A 22,860-nucleotide genomic window follows, 5' to 3' on the forward strand; every position below is an offset into this window, starting at 1 on the left:
TTTTGTGACAAAATAAGAGGTAACACTCTGATCATCTTTGGTTCAATAAATTAGAAATAAAATCCAGAGTCAGAACAGCAAGGGGGTGCTTCAAGCTGGGAGAGGTGCATTGGCCAAAGCTAAGGAATATTGGTAAATATATGCATAGGGTCTTAGGGGTTATTGTACATTATTTTCAAAAGTTCCTGCATTAATGCAGAGTTTTTGGGCACTTTTGTCCACAGACTTTGCACCAGTTTTTGAAGTATGAGTGTACCTTTTGAAAATTTACCCTGGGAAAAAATAGCTGTGAAGATTTAGCACCTGCTTTTTCTGCAGATACTTTTTCCATAAAAATAACATGCAGAAATTTCAAAATGTAATCTATATGTGCTGTTTCACTCACCCTACTTAAACACCCTCCCTTGGCCCATCTGCCTTTTCCATGGCTAAAAGTACACTCATTGTTGATCCTCATGTTAATCTTTAGCCAGGTAAAGGCTCAGCAATTTTCAGAAGCCAATTTATCTAGGTAAATGGTTTCTGAAAATTGCCCTTCCCCTATATATATTTACATTTTAAATTGTTGATATTGGAGAGCTGTGTCTGTGTGTATCTCAGTTCTGGGATAGCCAGGGATGCATCAAGTCAGGACTTAGGTGCAATGCAGAGCTGAGAGACTCTCTTGGATATGCTGGAGTTACTGCTGGTCAGGACTGAGAGAGACTGACAGAGCCAGTGGGAGTTAGAATAGCCGGGGAGTGGTTCAGATCTGGAGTGAAGAGCACTAGCAGAGTTGTGTATGAGAGTCTGCTTCTGGAATAGGTTCTACAGGTCAGGAGTGAGGTTCCCTGACAGAGATCATGTTGGAGCCCTGTATCCGCTGCTGTTCCAGTACTCCAGGACAATAATGAGAGACCAGCTATATAGATTAAATAAGAGTGGTGAAAGAGCTGGATTCTCTTTAACTTCCAAATGCACCTCCAATCAATTTATAAACAATGCCACATGTGTTATATGTTTACAGTAAAAGCTATATTTTTACAAAATTTCATTCTGTATATGAAACGTTCAACACCCCTCATCCTAGTCCTCGAGATAAATACATGTAGATATGCATCCATGACCTAGTTGTGATCTGCCTAGGGATTTAATAATGACAGTGCAATATCTTTAGCATTGGTGTATTTTAGACTCTTGTGGAATGCAGCCTGCTATCTATATGCACAGATCTAGGTTCAGTTGTACATTCCATCTCCGACCACAAATAAATATTACAAAACCATCAAAAGGTTCAGTGATGAGATATGGCTGGAGTGGGTTGTAGATAAAGCGTCTATTGTATTAGGATGGTTTATGCTCCAATCTACAGCTCATTATTGCTGCATCCCTTGAAGATGGTTATCTCTTGTCATACTTGATTTATATTATTGGATTAATTTCACTCAGCTCAGAAGTATTTTAAGATTATTAGCATTGGACAAATGCTTGGTTGACTGTGTGAAGCCAGCTGCTGTTCTTGGTCTAGCTCCTAGCGGGTATGTGTACTCCCCTTTCAAAGTGCTATTAAAATTTAGCACTGATTGGCATCCTGGTGGGCAGGTTCCACATGGCTGTATGGCTATGCCAACAGCCACAGTTTTCAGCTTAGAGCTATGTCATAACCCTGACTGCCAAATGAGGGCTTTTGATGTGACAACCAGTTGGTCCAACGCATGAGAAAGAAAGAGACCAAGACCATTTTTTTTTGGTTCCAAGTCAATGTAATCTCAAAACTTGTGATCATTTTAGAAAATTAGCCATCTATTCTGCGTCCTTCTAAGCATTGTCCTCCGATTTGCTGCTAAGACTGGATGGCACCATCTTTTTAACAGTCCCCGTGGTCCTCTTGTCTCTAAAGGAAAGGGCTTCTCCCAATGAACAATTGGCCAAGCTGCCTTGCCTCAGCATAAGAACGTAAGAAATGCCATGCTGGGTCAGACCAAGGTCTAGTGAGCTTAGCATCCTGGCTCTGACACAAGTACACAGCAGATCCCAAAAAGTAGACCTTTTACATGTTACTCCCAGGAATAGCAGTGACTTTCCCTAATCTATCTAGGTGCTAATGTTTTATGGACTTTTCCTCCAGAAACTTCTCCAAACGTCTTTTATACCCCACTATGCTAGTCGTCTTGACCATGTCCTCTGATAATGGATTTCACAGCTTGTGTGTTGAGTGGAAAAGCACTTTCTATGAACTGTTTTAAATCTGCTGGTAGTTAGTTTCATGGAGCGTCCCTTTCTTTTAGTATTATTTGAAAGAGAGTAAATAACTGTCCTTTATTTGCCCATTCCATCCCTCTCATGATGTTGTAAGCTTCATTCATGTCCTCTTTCAGCTGACTGTTTTCCAAGCTGTAAAGCCCTAACCTGTATTTTTGTTGTCCTTTTCTGCATCTTTTCTAGTTGTGCTCTTGTCTTTTTTGAGAGGGGGCAACCAGAGCTACACATAAGAGGTGTTCTCACCATGGATCAGTACAGAGGCAATATGATATTTTCCGTTGTATTATCCATTCCTTTTCGGATCATTCCTAATGTTCTGTTTGCTTTTTTCACCACCACCGCACACTGAACTGAGGATATCCATGTTTTGTCCACAGTGTCTCCAAGGTTCTTTTGCTGGGTGGTGATTTCGTAATATGGAACCCAGTATTGTGTACCTATAGTTGGGATTATTTTTCCTTATGCGCATCAATTTGCACTTTTCCACATTAAATTGCATGTGTCATGTTGACGCTTCCCCAATATGTATGCATATGACCAGATATTTTGTTTGTAAGGACAGCTTCTACTGTTTTGCCCGGTACCAACATCAGGCTCTCGCCGATCTATGGTTTCCCAGATCACCCCTTATGACCTTTTTAAAAATCATTATGAAATTGGCCAGCCTTCAGGTGTTGTGGCTGTTTTGGTTACTAGTAACAGGTTTGCAATTTTATGTTTGAAGTCTTTCAGAACTCTGCAGTGACTACCGTTTGATCCTGGTGATTTGTTACACTTCAGTTTCTCAGTTTGACCTATTACATCTTCCATTATCACAGAGATTTGCCTTAGTTGCTCAGAATCACTACCATCAAAGAATGCTTCAGTGTGCGTATGTTCCCAACAATGTCCATGCCTCTTGCAAACCGTTTTACGCTTTGTAACTGCTCCTTTTAATTTTCTTCTCAGTAATTTCCTCATTTATCATCATCCCCCCCCCCTTTTTAGGGTTATATGCTACTGCAGTATTTTTACTTCATGTCCTCCCTCCAGTGACTAGGTCAAATTTGATTTCATTACGATGATGATTATTGCTTTGTGGCCACAGCCCAGTAAACCCTTGCACCAGGTCCCGCGTTCCACTGAGGACTTAAGTGTAAAATTGCTGCCCCTTTGCCTCAGTGCTAGAACCAGATGCCCAAAGAAACAGCTATTTATGCCATCAAGAAAATTAACCTCTCTAGCGTGTCCTAATGAGGGACTGTGACCAATCAATATTTGGGGTAATTGAAATCTATAAATAGAAAACGTGGTGCAGAAAAATTTATCAATTTATAATGCTGTATGTAACAATACTTATGTATGCTAAGATATGGAATTAGGGACCATCATACCACCCACTGTGCTCACAAGTTAAAACTTGTATCTTCCGCACTTCATTGGGTCACTTTTAATCATTGGTCCAAAATGAGCTAGCATCCAAAAGTTCAGTTTCAATTTTTGTATTTTATATTATATATTAAAAGTGTAAACTTCCCTTCCATAGCTGTCAGGGTCAATCGATTGACCCCGACAGCTACGGAAGGGAAGTTTACACTTTTAATATATAATATAAAATACAAAAATTGAAACTGAACTTTTGGATGCTAGCTCACTTTGGACCAATGATTAAAAGTGACCCAATGAAGTGCGGAAGATACAAGTTTTAACTTGTGAGCACAGTGGGTGGTATGATGGTCCCTAATTCCATATCTTAGCATACATAAGTATTGTTACATACAGCATTATAAATTGATAAATTTTTCTGCACCACGTTTTCTATTTATAGGGTACTTTAATCGTGGGGTTATATAGTAAGAGAGATTCTGGATTTGGTAATTGAAATCTCCCATTATTACTGTGTTGCCAGATTTATTTGGTTTTCTGATTTCCGCCGGCAGTTATGTGAGGCACTGTTTTACTGTGTTGCGTCGTCGGGAAAGTTGTACTGAGTACAGGACTTATGATTCGGAGGACACTTACAGTCACTGTGGCAGCCCCAGCTCTTCCTTCCATGAGTTTTCTGTTTGAAAAAAAGAAGCCCAGGTGGGAAGGGAACAGGCCTGTGACCGGAGTTGTGTAAGCATGTGCCATCTCATGCTCAGTCCTGTCATCCTGCCAGTTGTATTCTGCAAGTCTGGGCTTCACGCACCTCTGCTGGGGCGCCAGTTACCTGTGAAATGTAGGGGAGGAGGGGACGATGAAGTGGACGTGGTAGTGGGATGGGGGAAGGAGGACTGGGAGGAGTGGAGATGCAGGGGTGCACCAGTTGTGTTTTATTTTAATTTTCGAGGGTTGCCCCTACTTTACAACTCCAGATGCTACTGATTCATCTTATTTAATGCTGCAGCCGTTCTGAAACTTCGGTTCACGATGTTAAAAAAAAAAAAAAAAAATGTTAATGTGAGCTGCTACTTGTAACAGCAGTAAAGCACTCCAGCATTTGGGTTGCCCAAAGGGTAATCCCTAGTGAGGTCCACTATCAAACACACTGCCTGATTCACTAAGGCTTTTCTCCCATTCTGTGTCTATGGGAAAATACCCTGATGAATGCAGGCCCAGAGTTTTTCAAAACTGAACGATAAGGCCAAATTGAGTAAAAGGGTAGAAGCCAGAGCCTAACACAGACCAAAGAAGTGATCCCTCCGTTAGCACTAGATGGGGTCGTCCAGGACAGAGCTGAAGTCCATTGGCAGTGGAGTCTGTGCACATCCACACTGCCGCTGACCGTGCTGCACTCTCTCTATGCACAAACGGAGTACCCCATTCTCACTTTTCTCTCGATACGAGGCTCAAAAAAGGGGTAGGTTCAGGAGTAACAAAATCTTTCTTCGTGGAAAGAGTGACGAATGTGTGGAGCGACCTCCCACAGGAGGTGGCAGAGTTAAAAACAGTAACAGAAATTCATTAAAGACTGGGCTAAACCCAGAGTATCCTTAGTGGCACAGAAGTGAAGGGAATGCCGGAGCTGAACTGAAATTGATGGCATTGTAACAGGAAGTAGCCTAATGGTTTCTTATCTGCTGTTGTAGTCTTTGTTACGCACCATTACCACAATCCTTTTAAAAAAAAATTTTTTTTTAAAGTAAAGTAATTGGAACATCACTTATAAAGGATGTTGTCTGTCAGCGTGTAAAAATGATTTGATTCTAGTCCTGTGCACGCCGCATCTCTTTATATCCTGTAATTTTTGATATGTTTTTCAAAAGCCTGTGCATTTGGTTTTGGGTGAAAGTTCAAAAACAATAGCAGGTCACTCAAAACTCCCCAAGAGGTTTGTTGTTAATCTCTACAAACCATGGCTAAAGGATCCTGGGTAAGAGTAAATATGCAACTGGAAGTAAGTCCCTGGATGAAGCAGCAGAGGGTGCTACAAGGCAGCGTACATGAGGCCGAGGAGAGTTACATTGTACTAGACTGGGGCATTGAAGCTGCTGTGACTGCAGGGAGAGTCAGGTGCTCATTAAACTCGTGTTCACTGTCATCCTGCTGGTTCTTTTTCGTTGTCATGTCACAATGTCCGGGCTTCTAAAAGTTTTCTGTTTCACAGGAAGAGAAATGTTTCTCTGTAGTTTTTGTATGCAGCTAAAAATCATTGTGTTTATTCATGAAAGAGAAAGCAAGGCATGCCGACTGCTTGTGCAATTAGTCCTGCATGACAAGACTGTTCCAGTGCCCAGTGTTAAGCACTGCAATAGAGAAACATAGAAAAGGACAGCAGAAAAGGACCAAACGGTCCATCCAATCTGCCCAGCAAGCTTATGGTAGCATCTGCTGCACCATACAGGTCACTTCTTTACTTAGTTTCCCAAACCATCAAAGTCAGGGCCCTTGTTTGGTTGCTGTCTGAGTTAAGTTCCCTGTTACCTCTTGCCATTGAAGCAGAGAACAATGTTGGCGTTGCATCCAAAGTATCAGGCTTATTGGCTAAGGGTAGTAACAACTGCATCAGCAAGTTACCCCAATGCTTATTTGTTTTCCCCCAATGCTTATTTATTTTCCTAGACCGTAAATGAGAGGGTCCTTGTTGGTTGCTGTCTGAATCTAATTCCCTTTTTCCTCTTTCCCCCCTGCCGTTAAAGCAGAGAGCAATAATGGAGTTGCATCAACAGTACGAAGGCTTATTGGTTAAGGGTAGTAACCGCCACACTGTTTGTCCCATGCCCCCTTGAAATCTTTCACCATTTTTGTCTTCACCACCTCCTCCAGAAGGGCATTCCAAGCATCCACCACCCTTTCCATGAGGAAATGTTTCCTGACATTGATTCTGAGTCGTCCTCCTTGGAGTTTCATTATGTGACCCCTAGTTCTACTGATTCTTTCCTAAGGTGCTATGTCTGACTCAGAGCCCCATCTCTCTTAGCCAGTTTGGGTTTGGATGGGTTGTAGAGGAATCATTTGCAGCTCTTGTGTGCGCTGCTTGCTAGGAAGAGCTGATGGAAGATTCTAGAATGGCATAAAGGAGTTTTGAAGAGGGCTGCACCTGTCTCTCTCAGGAAGAGGACACTGTGGTGCCTGGCTTACAGCAGCAAGGGGTAAGGGATGTAAGAAAGGGAGTCAGAGGCAAGTCCGTAGCCACTAATGAGTGCACTGTAAGGGGCAGTGTGTGTGGAAGAGGAAAAACGGTAACAGCAACAGCGGAAGCAGATACTGCCAGAAACAAAACAAATATCTTAAAATAATTTTTGAACTGTTTTAATGAAAATTCACGCCTCTGCTCTGCCCATCTGCACTTCTTCCCAAGCCTGATATGTCTCTCTTCATATCCTATCTTCCTCTATTTAGTACCACTCCTTGTGTTACTGAGTCTCTCCTCTGAATACTCTTGGGTACTTTGTCTCCTCCCACCTGAGTTTCTCTGTTAACCTCGTGTCCCAACTCTCCAGCTCCAACGTATCCATAAGGCTCTTACCTATCTCCTTACTAGTACAGAAAGGTGGATCTCTATCCCCTTTTGCCTTAGAATCCTGTTCAATATTGCCCCTCTTATTTGCAAACTGTACCCTAAACTCACAAGTGAAAATCTTGAGGTCAAAATATAGTGAGATAACATAAGAACATGCCATACTGGATCAGACCAAGGGTCCATCAAGCCCAGCATCCTGTTTCCAACAGTGGCCAATCCAGGCCATAAGAACCTGGCAAGTACCCAAAAACTAAGTCTATTCCATGTTACCATTGCTAGTAAAAGCGGTGGTTATTATCTAAGTCAACTTAATTAATAGCAGGTAATGGACTTCTCCTCCAAGAACTTATCCAATCCTTTTTTAAGCACAGCTATACTAACTGCACTAACCACATCTTCTGGCAACAAATTCCAGAGTTTAATTGTGCGTTGAGTGAAAAAGAACTTTCTCTGATTAGTTTTAAATGTGCCACATGCTAATTTCATGGAGTGCCCCGTAGTCTTTCTATTATCTGAAAGAGTAAAAAACCGATTCACATCTACCCGTTCTAGACCTCTCATGATTTTAAACACCTCTATCTTTCAAAGCTTGGCAGCATTAGGGTAACTCTTGCTGTCCTTCCCTGGAAATGTTTTACACAAATGTTTTCGTAATGTTGCAGCATGGAGGATCTAGGTTCAAATGCTGTCTGTTGGAGCAGACCGGGCTTTGCACATCACAAAAGTGGTGAGTTCAGGCCAAGGGAGGGAGGGAAGAGGAACGCTAAGGGTGCACCTCAGAAGGCTTCCCTCCAGCCCTCAGCCTGACCAGGGTTCTCCAGAGCTACCCAAGTGTGCTTTCTGGAGAGGAAGGTTCATAGTTGAAGGAGTTAAAAAAAAAATAAGTTATATGAATTCCTTTAGTCTGAAATGTTTTTAAAAATTAAGATATGGGAGATCACGTGATGTGGTCAGCAGGGGAAGAGGCACAGCCCTGAGCTCCAGGTACCTCCCACCTAAAAATCCAACTATATCTGGATAAAAGGTGACCTCCATTGCAGATTTTGAGTTTACAGTGTACTTATTTCAAAGTTGGGAGAACTGATACAATTTCTCACCCATTCAAAGGTATGTCTACACGCTTGGCAAAGAAAGAAAGGGAGAAGCCACGTGTGTCAGAGGGCAAGATGGCTGCCGCTAAGGAACTGGCTTTCGCTGTCACTTTTAGTGACTTTGTGGTTTCTGATCTTACAATAGCAGTTGTAGCAGCCTTAAACTCCCGATTTGATGAGCTTTCTGAGCAACTAGCAGAAGTAAAGGCATCCTTGTCAGATTATAATTCCTGGCTGGAAACTGTAGAATGAAGAGTCGGCGTGGTGAAGGATGATACTACAATTTTAACCATCAAAATTGCCCCGCTGGATAAACTTGTGCATTCGCAAGATGCCAAAATTGATGACCTGGAGAATAGATCCAGGAGATCAAATCTTCAATTTGTAGGTTTTGCAGACACTATAACCTATCCTAATTTACTGGAGATAATTGAGAAATGGCTGCCCCCTGAGCTGGGCCTCTGGTTTGCTGGGCCTCATTAAAGTAGAATGCGCTCATAGGTTAGGTGAACCGATGATGGGCAGAAATAAGCCGAGAATGGTGATCACTAAAATCCTTAACTACGCTCACAAAGCCCTTATTCTGCAAGTGTATCATAGGAAGAAAGAGCTCAGATATGAGAGACAACGGCTTCTCATTTTTCAGGACTTTTCAACAAAAGTGTCATTGTTGCGGTGAGATCTCACACCAATATGCTCTGAGCTTGTGAATCATCAGATCAGGGCTTATCACTCATGTTATATCCTTGGGGAAGTTGCCAATTGTGTTAGGGTGTGATCTCAATTGTGTGGCCGATCCTGACCTTGATCGTCAATCTAATTCTAAAGGTAAAACATTGGGGAACACAAAGGTATTACATTCCTTTGTAATTCACTACAAGTACTTGATGTGTAAAGAATCTTGAATCCTTGTGCTAGAGATTTCACTCCTGCATGATCGACTGATTCTAAATCCAGAATTGATTACTTGTTAGTGTCTGAGTCTTCTTTCTCACAGTTGAGGAGTTTAACTGTCGAACCCATGGTAGTTTCTAACCACTGTCTGGTATCCTGTGTTTAAAATTTATGCAAAATTCTTGGCCAGTCAGTTGGCTGATATTTTGCTGACCTTGCTTTCCGGAGGGACAAGCTGGCTTTGTAAAGGGTAGGCGCTCAAGTATTAATGTATGGTGTATTTTATTATTGTTCGATCCATGTAAATGCCATTTTATTGACCACATTTTGATTGTGTTTAATGCTGAAAAGGTCTTTGACGGGGTCTCCTGGTCTTTTCTTAAATACACTGGAATATTGGGAAAATTGCCTTCGAGAAATCAACTGCCTCCTCGCTAGCTTAAACCTGATTCTAAACTCATCTAAGAGTGAACTCCTTCTCATCTCCCCGGAAAATAGTAATATCACTTCGAGTCCACCAACCAACCTACTCATCACCCAAGCAAGAGACTTAGGAGTAATAATTGACAATCGTCTAAATTTAAAATCATTCATCAACCAAACAACTATGGACTGTTTTTATAAACTACAGGTACTGAAAAGGATAAAACCACTCCTTCACTTTCAAGATTTCAGAACGGTTCTTCAAGCAATAATCTTCTCCAAGATAGACTATTGTAATTCTATCTTACTAGGTCTCCCTTCATCTTCCACCAAACCTCTTCAGATGGTCCAAAACGCGGCAGCCAGAATACTGACAAACACGAGGAGAAGAGACCACATTACTCCCATCTTCAAAAACTTACACTGGCTGCCAATACATTTCAGAATTATTCATAAGTCCGTCACCATTATCTATAAAGCCATCCATCACCATGCTCCACTTAACCTGCAAATCCCGCTCAGACGACATACCTCTTCCAGACCCATTAGAGAAGCTTACAGAGGATCACTACATGTACCCCAAACCAAAACCACACAGCACCTAACATTTAGAGACCAGGCCTTCTCCACAGCAGGACCATCAATATGGAATTCCATTCCACCGGATCTTAGACAGGAATTTTGCCTTCCAACATTCAGAAAAAGGCTTAAGACTTGGTTGTTTAAACAAGCCTTCCAGACCCTAGCTGAATCTTAATTCAACAACAACTATAGACAGTCGCTTCAGAATATTGTAAATAATTACTCCTCTTTCTATTAAATTTTCTAGCTTTTTCTTCTTCCCCCAGTTTTGAGCAGCCTTGTTTTATTGTAACTTCATTGTTTCTCTTCACTTGTTCCATGTTTCAAGTTCATTTTACACCCCTTGTTAATTGTAAACCAGCATGATGTGATTGTATCATGAATGCCGGTATAGAAAAACGTCAAATAAATACATTTTAGGGAAATTTTGGTTTTTTGTTTTTTTTCAGGCCGTTGAGGTAATCTGTGCTAATCACTGTGCTAGAATTTGGGTCAATAAATCTCTCTGCTCCCTTTCAGCTGACTAGGGGAACCCAAGGATGTCCCCTATTTCCCTTATTGTTTATTTTGTCAATTGAATCCTTGGTACATGCCCTTATTGATGATCTTCAAATGCACACGATGTTTAATAATTTTCCCTTTTTAGCTTCTTTATTATTCACAGATGAAATTCTCCTTTTCATCTCTCAGGCTAGAGGACGCCCTCCTAAAATACTAGAGATTTTTCAGAGATTTGCATCTTTTTCTGGTTTTAAACTAAACTTGGAAAAGTCTGAAGCTCTAGATATCTTGGTACAATTTTCCTCTCCAGTGGGTGGTAGACTCGCTGAAATGTCTTGAGTTTTTATTCATAGAGACACAACTAAGCGGTATCATGAGAATATTCATCAATTATAAAGGAATTGAAGAACTGTATTCTAGGATGGATGAAGTTTCCCTTATCGCTTATGGGCAGGATAGCATTATTTAAGAAGTCTCTTCTACCTAAATTATTGTATACGTTGCAAATGCTGCCTTTGATTTTGACCAAACAGGATCTTAAGGAGCATCAGTATCTCTGTTCAAGATCTGTATGGAATGAACATAAGGCAAGAGTTGATTTTGCTAAACTAATGATACCCTCCTTAGAAGGTGGATGGGGTTTTCCCAGTTTAAAGTATTATAATTTAGCAGGTGCTTTGAGAGCTTTAGGGAATTGGCTCTTGAGCAATAATTGTTTTTCAGAAGTGGCTGCAGAGCAATGTTTTGCTCACCCATATGACTTGCGATTCTTGCTTAATGGAAGTCCTCCAACATAGGTGGTATCAGTTGGAGCCTGACATAGAAATTTGATTTCAAAGTTTCTAGAAACTGTATGCCCTGCTGGGCATGTGCAGCATGCTGTACTGCCATATGTTTCCATAGGGCCCCTTCAGTCTCATCTTTTCCACTGTGTTCATGGGTCACAGTTTCTTATCTCTCCTGGTAGGAAAAATTTTTGATTCCTCAGTGTGCAGGAATTGGTCTTGAAGAGCCCACAGTCTTTTCTTCATTTTCGGTTAAGTTTCTCTTTTTATGGTGGCTTCATGGTGCACTGGCACTCGTACATCAAAGTGGCACCATTCACGATTTTTGCTCAGCATCAAATCATTTGATTTCGCTATTTTAATTTTTTGTTTGATGTCCCTAAAAGAGAAGAAGGCTAGAGACTTCAATAAGTGTCCCCTATGCAAGAGAACTATGTCTAACACAGAACCCCATGAAAAATGCCTGTCTGTGGTCCCACCACATTGTCCGGGGATGTCCCTTTTGCATGACTATGATCCCTGTGATCTTCAGAAGGATGTGCCTTGGCTTCTTCTCTTTTGCAGGAAGGACTTCACAAGGAAGATCTGTAGATTTAATTACAGGAGGTTTGTCTCTTGGTATGATGAAAAAGCCTTGGATCCTTTCTCCTGCTCAACACAAAAACTGCTGGTTTACCTACTACATCCTTCCGAGTCAGATCTTAAGACCAACTCAGTTAAGGTTTACCTCCGTGTGACTTGTGCTTACCATCACTGCGTAGAAGGTGATCCCATCTATGTACGACCTTTAGTTATCCAATTCAGGTAGAGCTTGCTTCACTTGAAGCCTCCCACCAAGTCTCCAACTGTGTTATGGAACCTCAATATGGTATTGACTCAGCTGATGAAAACTGCCTTTGAGCCTATAGGCTCATTATCCACATTATACCAAGTGTTTTCACAATAGATTGGTTCTGTGCACTCATCCTAAGTTCTTCCTTAAACTGTTGTTGCCCTTTCACCTTAACCTGTCAATTGTCATTCCAACATTCTTTCCCAGGCCATATATCCACAAAGGTGAATAAGTGCTACATGGTTTAGACTGCAAGATAGTCTTGGCCTTCTATCTGGAGTGGACTGAAGCCCTTAGAAAGTCCACCTGACTTTTTATTCTTTTGATACCATCAAGCCTGCAATTGCCATTGCCAAATGCACCATTGGTTAACAGATTGCATCTTTCTGTTATGTACAGGTGAGCTTGAATCTGGTGGGTCATATCAAGTCTTATAGCGTTGGAGCCATGGCAGCATCAGTAGTCCACCTAAGATTGATTTACATGGAGGAGATATGCAAGGCTGTGACATGGAATTCTCTCCACACATTCATATCACACTTTTGCTTGGACAGGGACTCAAGATGCAACAGTAGGTTTTGCCAGTCTGTCCTGAGGAGTCTCTTTTAGACTTAGAACCCAACTCCAGCCCCCTAGCGCGCATTATTTTGGTTCCAGGCTGCCACTGTAAAAGATTTTAAAAAATAGATACAAAAATGGCTTGTTGCCATCAAAACCAGTTTTTGCACGATGGAACTGTTTCGGGCTTTTCCCTTTTGTTTTCATTGAGTAGTCTGCAGCTAAGGATTTCCCCATGTGTGAGGACTTCCATCCTGCTTGTCCTCAGAGAATGCAGTTTCTTACCTGTAACAGGTGTTCTCTGAGAATGGCAGGATGTCGGTCCTCACAAAACCTGCCCACCTCCCTTTAGAGTTGGTTTCTCCAAGTTTAAGCTAAATTATTGCTTGAAGGAGCCCCTGCTTGGACTCATGGCAATATGGCATGCTGCAGATGCCCAGCAGGGCATGCTCAAAAGTTTCTAGAAACTTTAAAATCAAATTCCCTTGCTGGGCTCTATCTTATGATGTCATCCATATGTAAGGACTGACAATCTGCTTGTCCTTGGAGAACCCCAGTTATAGGTAAGCAAGTCTGCTTTTCAAAACGAGGCTATGAAAATTAAATACAAGACTTCAGAACTCTCATACCACATTGTCATGTCAGGACCCAGCCAGAGAATAAAAAACGTTGCACAAAGTATATCACTGATGAAAGAAATAATACTTTTCTTATAAGCAAAACTTACGAAAGATAAATAGAGCATTCAAGTGAATTAGCTCATCAGGTGTGACCTTCAGGAAAGGGAGCATTCAAGTCAAGTATTTTAAATATTGTATGCCAAAAATGGGGTTATCCACAAATGGACTTTGTGGCTAACTATCTCAGCTGACAGCTACAGCATTATTACAGCAGATAAAAGGCAAATACAAGCTCATGCAAGACATGCTCTAGTCCAAACATGGAGTCCTTTTCTGTATATTTTTCGCCGTGGTACATGATCGCAGAGATCATCTAAAAGATCAGAATGTAAACAGCAGTATTAATCTGTATATCTCCATATTGGCCGTGCAGGCCCTGGTTTCCAGATCTGTGGGGAATGTCCATTGCCGAACTGATTCGGCTTCCTCTCTGTCGAGGCATTCTCTGTCGAGGCATTCAGATACAACATCTCTGAGCTTGATGGATTGGAAACTGAAAGGAAAATGTTAAAAAGAGAAGGCTATTCTGAAAGAGCTGTAACCTAATAAAGTTTATTACTGTACCTGTGAATACTATCTTAGAGTTCCTTTTTTATGGACTTCCAGTACTCCTAATTATTTCTGTAGCGCTACTAGGGACTGGATATCAGAAGACATGCTGCCAATGTCACAGCAGTAAGTGGAAATGAGAGAGATTTTGTTACATATAGATACCGTTAGATTTTTGGTTAAGTTATCCAGGCCTAACCTTTCTTTACAAGTTCCTATCTGAGATTTAAAATCCTTATGTGAACTCTTTGATGTATTCTCCCTTTGAATCATTAGGACCCACTATTCTAAATTTTGGCTATCAAAATTGTTTTCTTTGTTACTGTTTGTTCAGCAAGAAAAGTTAATTAAGAGCTTTATCTGTCATGTCTCAGTTTGCTCAGTTTTTTCAAGACAAATCTGTTACTCAGCGTTCCAATATTTGTTCCAAAAATTAATTCCGCTTTTCATTAAATCAAGAGATAGCATTGCCAGCTCTGTGTCCTAAACCCAGATTGTCCAAGAAGGAGCTTCATTTGTCAATTGTACTTTATGGAACAAAGCCATCAATATATCATTGGGTAAGATGTATTTCAGAAGCATATGCAAGATCAGATAACCTGTTATTTTATTTTTTTAAATCTCTTTCTACAAGATCGGTAGATACCACCTATGCAAAAAAAAAAAAAGACACCATCATCTGTGGAAGAGGGCTGGTGAACTGCAACAAAGTTTAATCTATGCCTGCACTAAATGCTACAGATTAGATAAGTGGGCTTTGGCTGATGCCAAGTTTGGAAGGAAGGTTCTTCAAGCTGTGATCATCCCAAACTCTTAAGGTTTACAGCCCTGTCCTGTAGGCACACTGACCAGTGTGGTTTTCAGATTATCTGTAGTGAATATGCAAGAGATTACATTTGCATGCATTGGAGACCCAGGGTATGCAAATCTGCCTCATGTATTTTCATTGTGGCTATCGTGAAAACCAGACTGGTTATTTGTACCTCCGGGACAGGGTTGAGAACCCGTGCCTTTAAAATACTGCTTTTAAGAGTCCTTTGGTTCAGACTATGAGAGAGTAAATAGAATAGGAATTTTGTCTTGCCATCAGTTATCATTCTGTTAACTCTCACGCAGTCTGCACATCCTTCCCATATAGAAAATGGACTTATTTTTTGTGTCAACTGTTTGGTCCTTAGGTATTCAGCTGCACACAGTAATATTCTGGGTTGATAATATTATTCTCTTTGAGCATCTTTTAGACTATACTACTAGCAGGAAGCTCCCTACCTAATGACATGATTGCCTCAAGCCAGGAAATGTCTCAACCCCCTAATGGGGAGGAGCCTGTGGTGTCAATTCACCATGACCTGTATGCGATATCTTTGATGCAAACTGTGAGAAAGTTGGAGGAGAAGTCCATTACCTGCTATTAATTAAGTTGACTTAGAAATTAGCCACTGCTATTACTAGCAATGGTAACATGGGATAGACTTAGTTTTTGGGTACTTGCCAGGTTCTTATGGCCTGGATTGGCCACTGTTGGAAACAGGATACTGGGCTTGATGGACCCTTGGTCTGACCCAGTATGGCATGTTCTTATGTTCTTAAAGTTAATAGAAGTATAATTGATGGTAAGGCAAAATTCCTATTACTTTATATATCTGCAGATATTATTATTTCAGCCCTGTTTGTTTTTTTAAAAGCATTAGTTATCCGCACTCTCCTATCGATCGAGGCAGGATAAAATAAAACAGTCGTAAGCCAATGTGCCTCTTTAAGGAGAATATTATCTTGGGGAATATATTTTCATCCTGCTGCTCTTTCTTTCTGCCTTACTAGTTCTCCTTTCTGAACATCCAATTTTTTCTCTTCTTTTCAAAATGGTATAATCGTTTATTTATTTATTTATTTATTTATTTATTTATTATTTTTATTATACCGAGTTTCATGATAAGAATCACATCAACCCGGTTTACAATTAACATGTGTGTGGAGGCAGGTTTGTGGTATCTTCCCTGGCATAAAGTGTTCTAGGGTATAAGTTTATGTGCAAGACACTGGATGAAGATAAAGATTGTATTCCCTTAAGAGAAGGGACACTGATGAGCCAATTAGAAGGCAGAATTTCATTAGCTTTCCGAGAGGGCATTCTGTGGGGGAGGAAGGCTGGAAGGATTTTTTTTTCTTTATAAAGGGGCCTACATGAGCCTGCAGTGACCTAGCCCTTCATATTTTGATCCTTCATTTGGTAGCATCAAGTCAGTCTTGTCCTTTTCTTTTATTGAGACTTCTCAAAAGCCATTCCGTGCACCCCCACGTCCCCACCCAAAGCAGGATACGTGCCCAGAGGATGGAAGCATGGGCGTGGGACCCCCAAAGGGTTAATTTGTTTCTCATTCTCTTATTTTCCTTTTCTTTTGTTCCTTCTCTCATTCATGTTCTCTTTTGTCTGTGCTCACTGAGGATTACAAAGCATCACTGAATTGTGTCCTGCTTGCGTGATAGATGAATATAGAGAAAAGAAAGCATTTTACCTTCTGTGCATACTTCAGACTTTGATCATGTGTATAAAGGATATGTTGCCATGTCAGAGGGCTACAGTCTTTCTGTCACTTCTGAATCGCAATCATTGTCTTCTTTCTTCCTGCTTCTACCTTTCATATTTCATAGAAATATAGAAATGATGGCAGAAAAAGAACAAATGATCCACCCAGTCTCCCCTGTAAGCTTATGGTAGTATCTGCTGCGCCGTGTAGGTAACCCCATGCTGATCAGTTTCCCACACCGTAAAAGTCAGAGCCCTCGTCAGTTGAATCCAATTCCCCATTATGCCTTGAGGTTGAAGCAGAGAGCAATGTTTGAGTTACGTTAAAGTATCAGGCTTATTGGTTAAGGGTAGTAACCGCTGCAACAGCAAGTTACCCCCATACTTGTTTCCCCACATTGTAAATGTCGGGGCTCTCGTTGGTTGCTGTATGAATCCAATTCCCCTTTTCCCACTGCTGTTGAAGCAGAGAGCAATAATGGAGTTGCATCAACAGTATCAAGGCTTATTGGTTAAGGGTAGCAACTGCCACACCAATATATCCAAAACTTTGCTCCTTACACCAAGTTTTGAGCTTAGCTTCTCTTTCTCTTTTTCATGAACAGGTAACACTTCTGAAAAGGTAATAGTATTCACCATGTGACTAATCTGCTTCGCCAGAGCCTGGAAATCTCTCTGTTCCATTTGGATGTTATTTCTAGCAAGGTCGTTGGTTCCCAGATGGATGATATCAACTTTAGAGTCCTTATTTTCTTCTTTGATTGCACTGACTATCTGAATAGCATTTGTATCATCCGATATTCCTGGGAGGCTTTTAACTATAGTGTTCCCCTCGAAAAGAGTTCCAAAATTAGTGCCTCTGATGACTGAGTCCCAGCACAATGAGCTTTTCCTTAAGGTTTTTGATTGTATTATGGAATTTCGTGTGCATTGGGTTTCTTATTTCCTTTCAGATACCACCAAAATCTCCATTGCTAGAGCTTCTTCATTATCCAATACAGAGAAGGCATTTTGTACTTATGTCACTTGAGAGCATATGTGTCTCCGCTTCACAGGTCTTATTCTACCAGAGCCCACTGTAATCCATTTATTCTTGGATTTCTGTATGCTCTGTTTAAATGGAGGAGGACATGTGGGCTGCACAATTGTGAAGAATGGGTGTCTTTGGGTCACAGGTCTTATTCTACCTTGAGCCCACTGTAAACCACTATTTTCTGGGTTTCTGAATTTTCTCTGGTAATGGGGAAATGTTTCCTGAATACTGTAAAGTGGGTGAGGATTCCTTGGTGGTTGCTAATACTGTACCGACTTGCTTTAGTTGTTTGGAAGCAGTCATAGAGAATAAAGTTCTGGAAGAATCAGATGGACTTAAAACTGAAATCTCAGCACCAGAACTAAGAGTGTCTGAAGAGAAGGGAATTTCCTTATAAATGAATTTCTCCCAGCCGTGCAAAGATAACTTTCATTGTAACTCTGGAAAGAATGAAGAAAACCAGTAAGACAATGCAAAAGAGAGAACACTTCTACTGAGGCAGTCACCAGATGGCAATAGCTAAGAATATTGTCCTGTTTCAGTAACTCTTTCACTGCCCACAGTCCATCACGCTCTTTTCTTATCCTCTTTTAAGGCCTGTTCTCCCAAAACGGTGCTCCGTCTGCCAGCACTCCTCCTGGCTTTCTTCCTTTTGCATCTTTTCTTTATTCCAGTCTCCTCTCCTCTGTGCTCATGAATGTTGATATTGTTCACTGCCTGTGCCCATCCTTGTGCCATAAATGTTCTTTTCACCATTCACAAAATTCTTTTCTTTTCCTCATGCATCTCCCTGCCTCTAACCCAGTTCCCTCCTCAGTTCAGTCTCCTCTCCCCTCTGTGACACTTTCCCCTTTTGTCTCTGCTCAGATCCAGATTCCACCGATCTGGTCACCATTCCCTGCATGTCTGTCCTTTTTTGCCTCAGCCCTCTGGAATGCCTGTTCATTGTCCTTCAAACTCTGTATCTGTATTATTTTCATTGCCCACTCACCTCCTCATCTTGCCGTCACATTCTGACTCAGCCTGAGTAGCTATACTCTCCTTCAGAGATCTTTTTCTTCAGTTTCCTGACTACAATTGCCTGGACAGTGGTCTAGATTTCAAAGCTCCTCTCATTACCCCACTACCGATTCCAGATTCCACATTCTGCTTATTACGTTTGGTTCTTTCAGAATTCACATCACAAACTACATCATGCAGAGTGGATATCTGATTGATTGATTTATGCTGTTTGTGTGAGAGCCAACACTAATCAGTCAAGTCCATTGTCAGTTTATTTGTGACATATTAAGCATGGCTATTTCTGTCAGTAAAGAGGAGCAGCATAAAGAATTTCATAGGTTGTGTTACTTGTCTACTGCAGGCATCTGTGTAACACAGTGAAATGAATACCCAATGTTTCCTTTAGATCATGGTAATAACATTGTCTTTGTATCTCATTTTTGAGTTCTTGTCGACTTGCTGTTGTAAGACTGTTTTGACAGCTTCTGTCACCTAGGTGCCAGCATCTGCCATCGCCTTTGATTGGTTATAGACACCTTTGGGAGGTGCTGAATTTTATTGTATGTGGAGGGAGCATATCCCCTTCACCCAACCCCCACAAGCCCCCAGGTGCAACAAGTCAGATAGCGTCAACGTCTGGCAATCACTTTAGGAGCTCATTGAGTTTGTTTTTTAGTCCTTTCTTCATGAGTTTCTTATTATTCCAGAGAAGGAAGTTTTAACAAGGGATGTGTGAACTGGTTCAAAGTACTTAAGTCAAAGAAGTCCAAGGATACTTGTCAATTTAGAACAGTTCAACTGGCTAGCCTCCCTACCTATCATGAACATGGATACAACCCCAAATATGTGGTTTTAAAAATGTAAAGGACTTATATACAAGCCAAAATAATATTTTAAAATATAAATATACCAGTACAAACACAGGCATAATTATGTGGGTGTGTTTAATTTGTATTTCATTTTCCTTTTTTCCTCTGCACCACTCTTAGAAACTTGACTGCAGAAAAAGACCATATGGACCATCATGTCTGCCCGTCCACATAACTGCTTAGCTCTACAATCCCTACAACTCTATCAGAGATCCTTTGTGCTTATCCCATGCTTTCTTGAATTCAGATACTATCCTTGTCCTCACAGCCTCCACTGGGAGGCTGTTCCATGCATCCGTCAACCTTTCTACTCCTTTTCACCCTCGTCCCATGACTTCTGGTTCCAGATTTTTCCATTGAAAGAGACCCAAATCCTGTACATGGAACCTTAGAGGTATTTACCTGGGAGGTATTTAAATGTCTATATCATATTTATTTAGATTCTTTTATATACCGAAGTATAGCAGGCTGCCTTCACTCCGGTTTACAATGTAACCAACATCATACATAAAACGCATTCATAACGAACATATTGAAACGTGTATAGACAACTAGTAACAATTCAGCATATATCAGAAATGTGAGGATAGGTATAAGAGAGTAAGACTTACAAATTGGACTTGTATATCTCCTTTATCTCACCTTTCCTGTAAAGTATACTTGTTTAGATCTTTGAGTTTGTTCCCATATGCTTTATAATGAAGACCACTGACCATTTTAGTAGCCACCATCTCAACCGACTCCATCTGGTTTATATCCTTTTGAAGGTGTGGTCTCCAGAACTGAACACAGTATTCCAAATGAGGTCTTATCAGGGACTTATACAGAGGCAATGTCACTTCTTTCTGACAACCGTTCCTCTCCCTATGCATCCAAGTATTTTCTGACTTTTGTCATCAACTCTGGTCTTATTGAGATCATCAAATCCGATCACCCCCTAGAGTAGTGGTATTTGCTCCCAGCCGTCGAGAGCCGCCAACAGTTTTTCTGAATATCGTCGTGTAGCACTATAGAAATGTTAAGTAGTAGTTTAGTAGTATATCCTTGGAAGCGGTACACTCTAGGGCAGAGGTAGTTTCTCCCAGCCCTCGAGGGCCGCCAACAGTTTTTCTGAATATCCTTAATGAATATGCATGAAATAGATTTGCATATAATGGCGGCAACACTGTTGGCGGCCCTCAAGGGCTGGGAGTGAATACCACTGCCCTAGAGTGTACCGCTTCCAAGGGTATACTCCTACTACTACTTAACATTTCTATAGTGCTACACGACATACACAGCGCTGTACAAACAAACAAAAAGACAGTCCCTGCTCAACAGAGCTTACAATCTAATAAGATAAATATACAGGATAAGAGACTTAGTTAAAAGAAAGTTAGTCAAGACTGAAAGCAGACCATCAGGATATACCTGCATTTTGTGTGTGTGTGAACGAGAGAGGACGATTGAGAGGGAATATGTGGGCACTGAGGTACGGGTCACTTTTTCTAATTTATTAATGGTCTGTGCAGGTCTCAATAGAACAGTCACAGTGATGTCCACAACTGATTGCAACATAAACACAACTAGTCTTTGTAGGCTGTGATGCCTTTTTTAAAAGAATCAACAGAAAAAATATAGTAAATGAACTTTCCAGACCACTAAGGTGCCATCTTAGATGCACTATGCCAACACTGAAGAGTACAGTATTCAATGCAAAAGAGCCAAGATGGCAAATGTTCTAGGCATCTGGTCATTAGTAATACTACATATCAAACTTTTGAACTATTATGTAATGAAGAAAGTAAAATAAATTACAAAATTGTTAATGAAGAAATGTTGAAAACCAGAGATTTATACTGTAGGTCTCCATCTGCATACCATAGTCATGTTCAAGTCCCACCCACACATACTTGTATAATATGTGTGAAACAGTGATCTTAAAATTCAGAAATCACAATCAATCTTACTGAAACTCAAACAAGGGACAGAGAGATCAATATTGTGATCTGTGGTGTCCACCGGAGCTGGTGCTACCTGTTACGCTGCGCTGTGGAAACAATTACTGTGCTGCCCTGTCTCTCCCCCAGCCAACGCCTTTGGATTCTAATGTGACCATTCATTGGCTTCTCTCTCTTTCTATCCATAACTCTGAGTGAACATCGTTTATGGGTGCGATGCGGTTAGAATAGGCGGACCAGATCTGCGACCCTTGTATCCTTGTAGTCCAGTAGTAGTAGGAGAGGTGGTTATCCAGTGGACTGTTACTATGGAAAATTGTAGGAATCTACTGTCAGAATATAAGTACATTCTTTGAGTTTTGAAACCACTAAATATTTCAACCTCAAAACAAAGTTTCAGGGCTGGCAGTTATGTCCTACATACAAGGGAATTAATTATGCACCAGACAAATTCAAATCAGCCACCAAAATCCAGCAGTTATCAACATGTACATTCTAAAAGAAATCAAAGAATAAGTGACAATAAAAAACCCAAACAATATAGATCCTTTGTAGGGAACACATCCTGGTCAGAGACTTTGAACTGGGTCCCAGGATATCGGACACAGATGAATTAATATTCCCTATCAGATAATATAGCAAAAGTTGGAAAGTATTATGTTGGGCTTCATTTTCTGGCTCAGTGTGTGTCTTTTTATTTTATTTTTCCATTTTCTGGTCTTCTCTTTTTGTCCATTTTTTTCTGTTTTTCTGTTGCTCTCGTTTTTTTTCCTCCAGATTGGGTACATTAATATTTTCTTTCTTCCTTCGATTTTTCTGCTCTCTTCTGCTCTCCTTTCTTTTCTTCCTTATCTTCTCTCGGTGTTTCCCTTTCCTCATTCTTCCTCCTTTCTGTTCTCTTTCTCCCAAGCTCTCTTCTCCAGTCCTCTTTCTTCTACATTATCGTCTTGGATTCTCCACCCCTTAACAAAATCCAGAGTCATGTCTCTCTCTCAACCACATTTTCCCTCCCTCTTCATAGGTCCTACTTTCTTCTCCATCCACCCAATAACCAGTATTCTTTCCCTTTCCCTCTCCCTCTCCTCCCTCACCCTCTGCCCTATCCAGGGTAATCTTTCCACTTTTCCTTGGTCCCTTCCTTTCCATCCCTGGTCCTCTTCCTGTCTCTGTATCCCTTTCTTGCCATCTTGGGGTCCCTCTCCTTCTATTCCTTTCTCCTCTCCTCATCATGGACCCTCTCCTTCCTATACCTCCTTTCTCCCTACTATGGCCCCACTCTATTTTGTTCCTTTTCCCAATGGCCCTTCCCCTGCTTCTATTTTCCCCATGGCCTTTCCTCCCCTTTCTCAGTTCCTTTCCCTCTCCCATATCCTCTTCCTAGCTTCTCTCTTCATCCCACCCAATGGCCTCTTCCCTTTTTACCTTTTTT

The 22,860-nt window shown here is 41.0% G+C and overlaps 1 protein-coding gene across 4 annotated transcripts in view; it reads left to right on the forward strand.

Annotated features, from left to right (window-relative positions):
• RBM19 (RNA binding motif protein 19) overlaps window positions 1–22,860 on the forward strand; it is a 223,749-nt gene that overhangs the window by 93,634 nt on the left and 107,255 nt on the right. The window lies entirely within an intron of this gene.

This window comes from Rhinatrema bivittatum, chromosome 11 (assembly GCF_901001135.1).
Source record: "Rhinatrema bivittatum chromosome 11, aRhiBiv1.1, whole genome shotgun sequence".
Taxonomy (NCBI): domain Eukaryota; kingdom Metazoa; phylum Chordata; class Amphibia; order Gymnophiona; family Rhinatrematidae; genus Rhinatrema; species Rhinatrema bivittatum.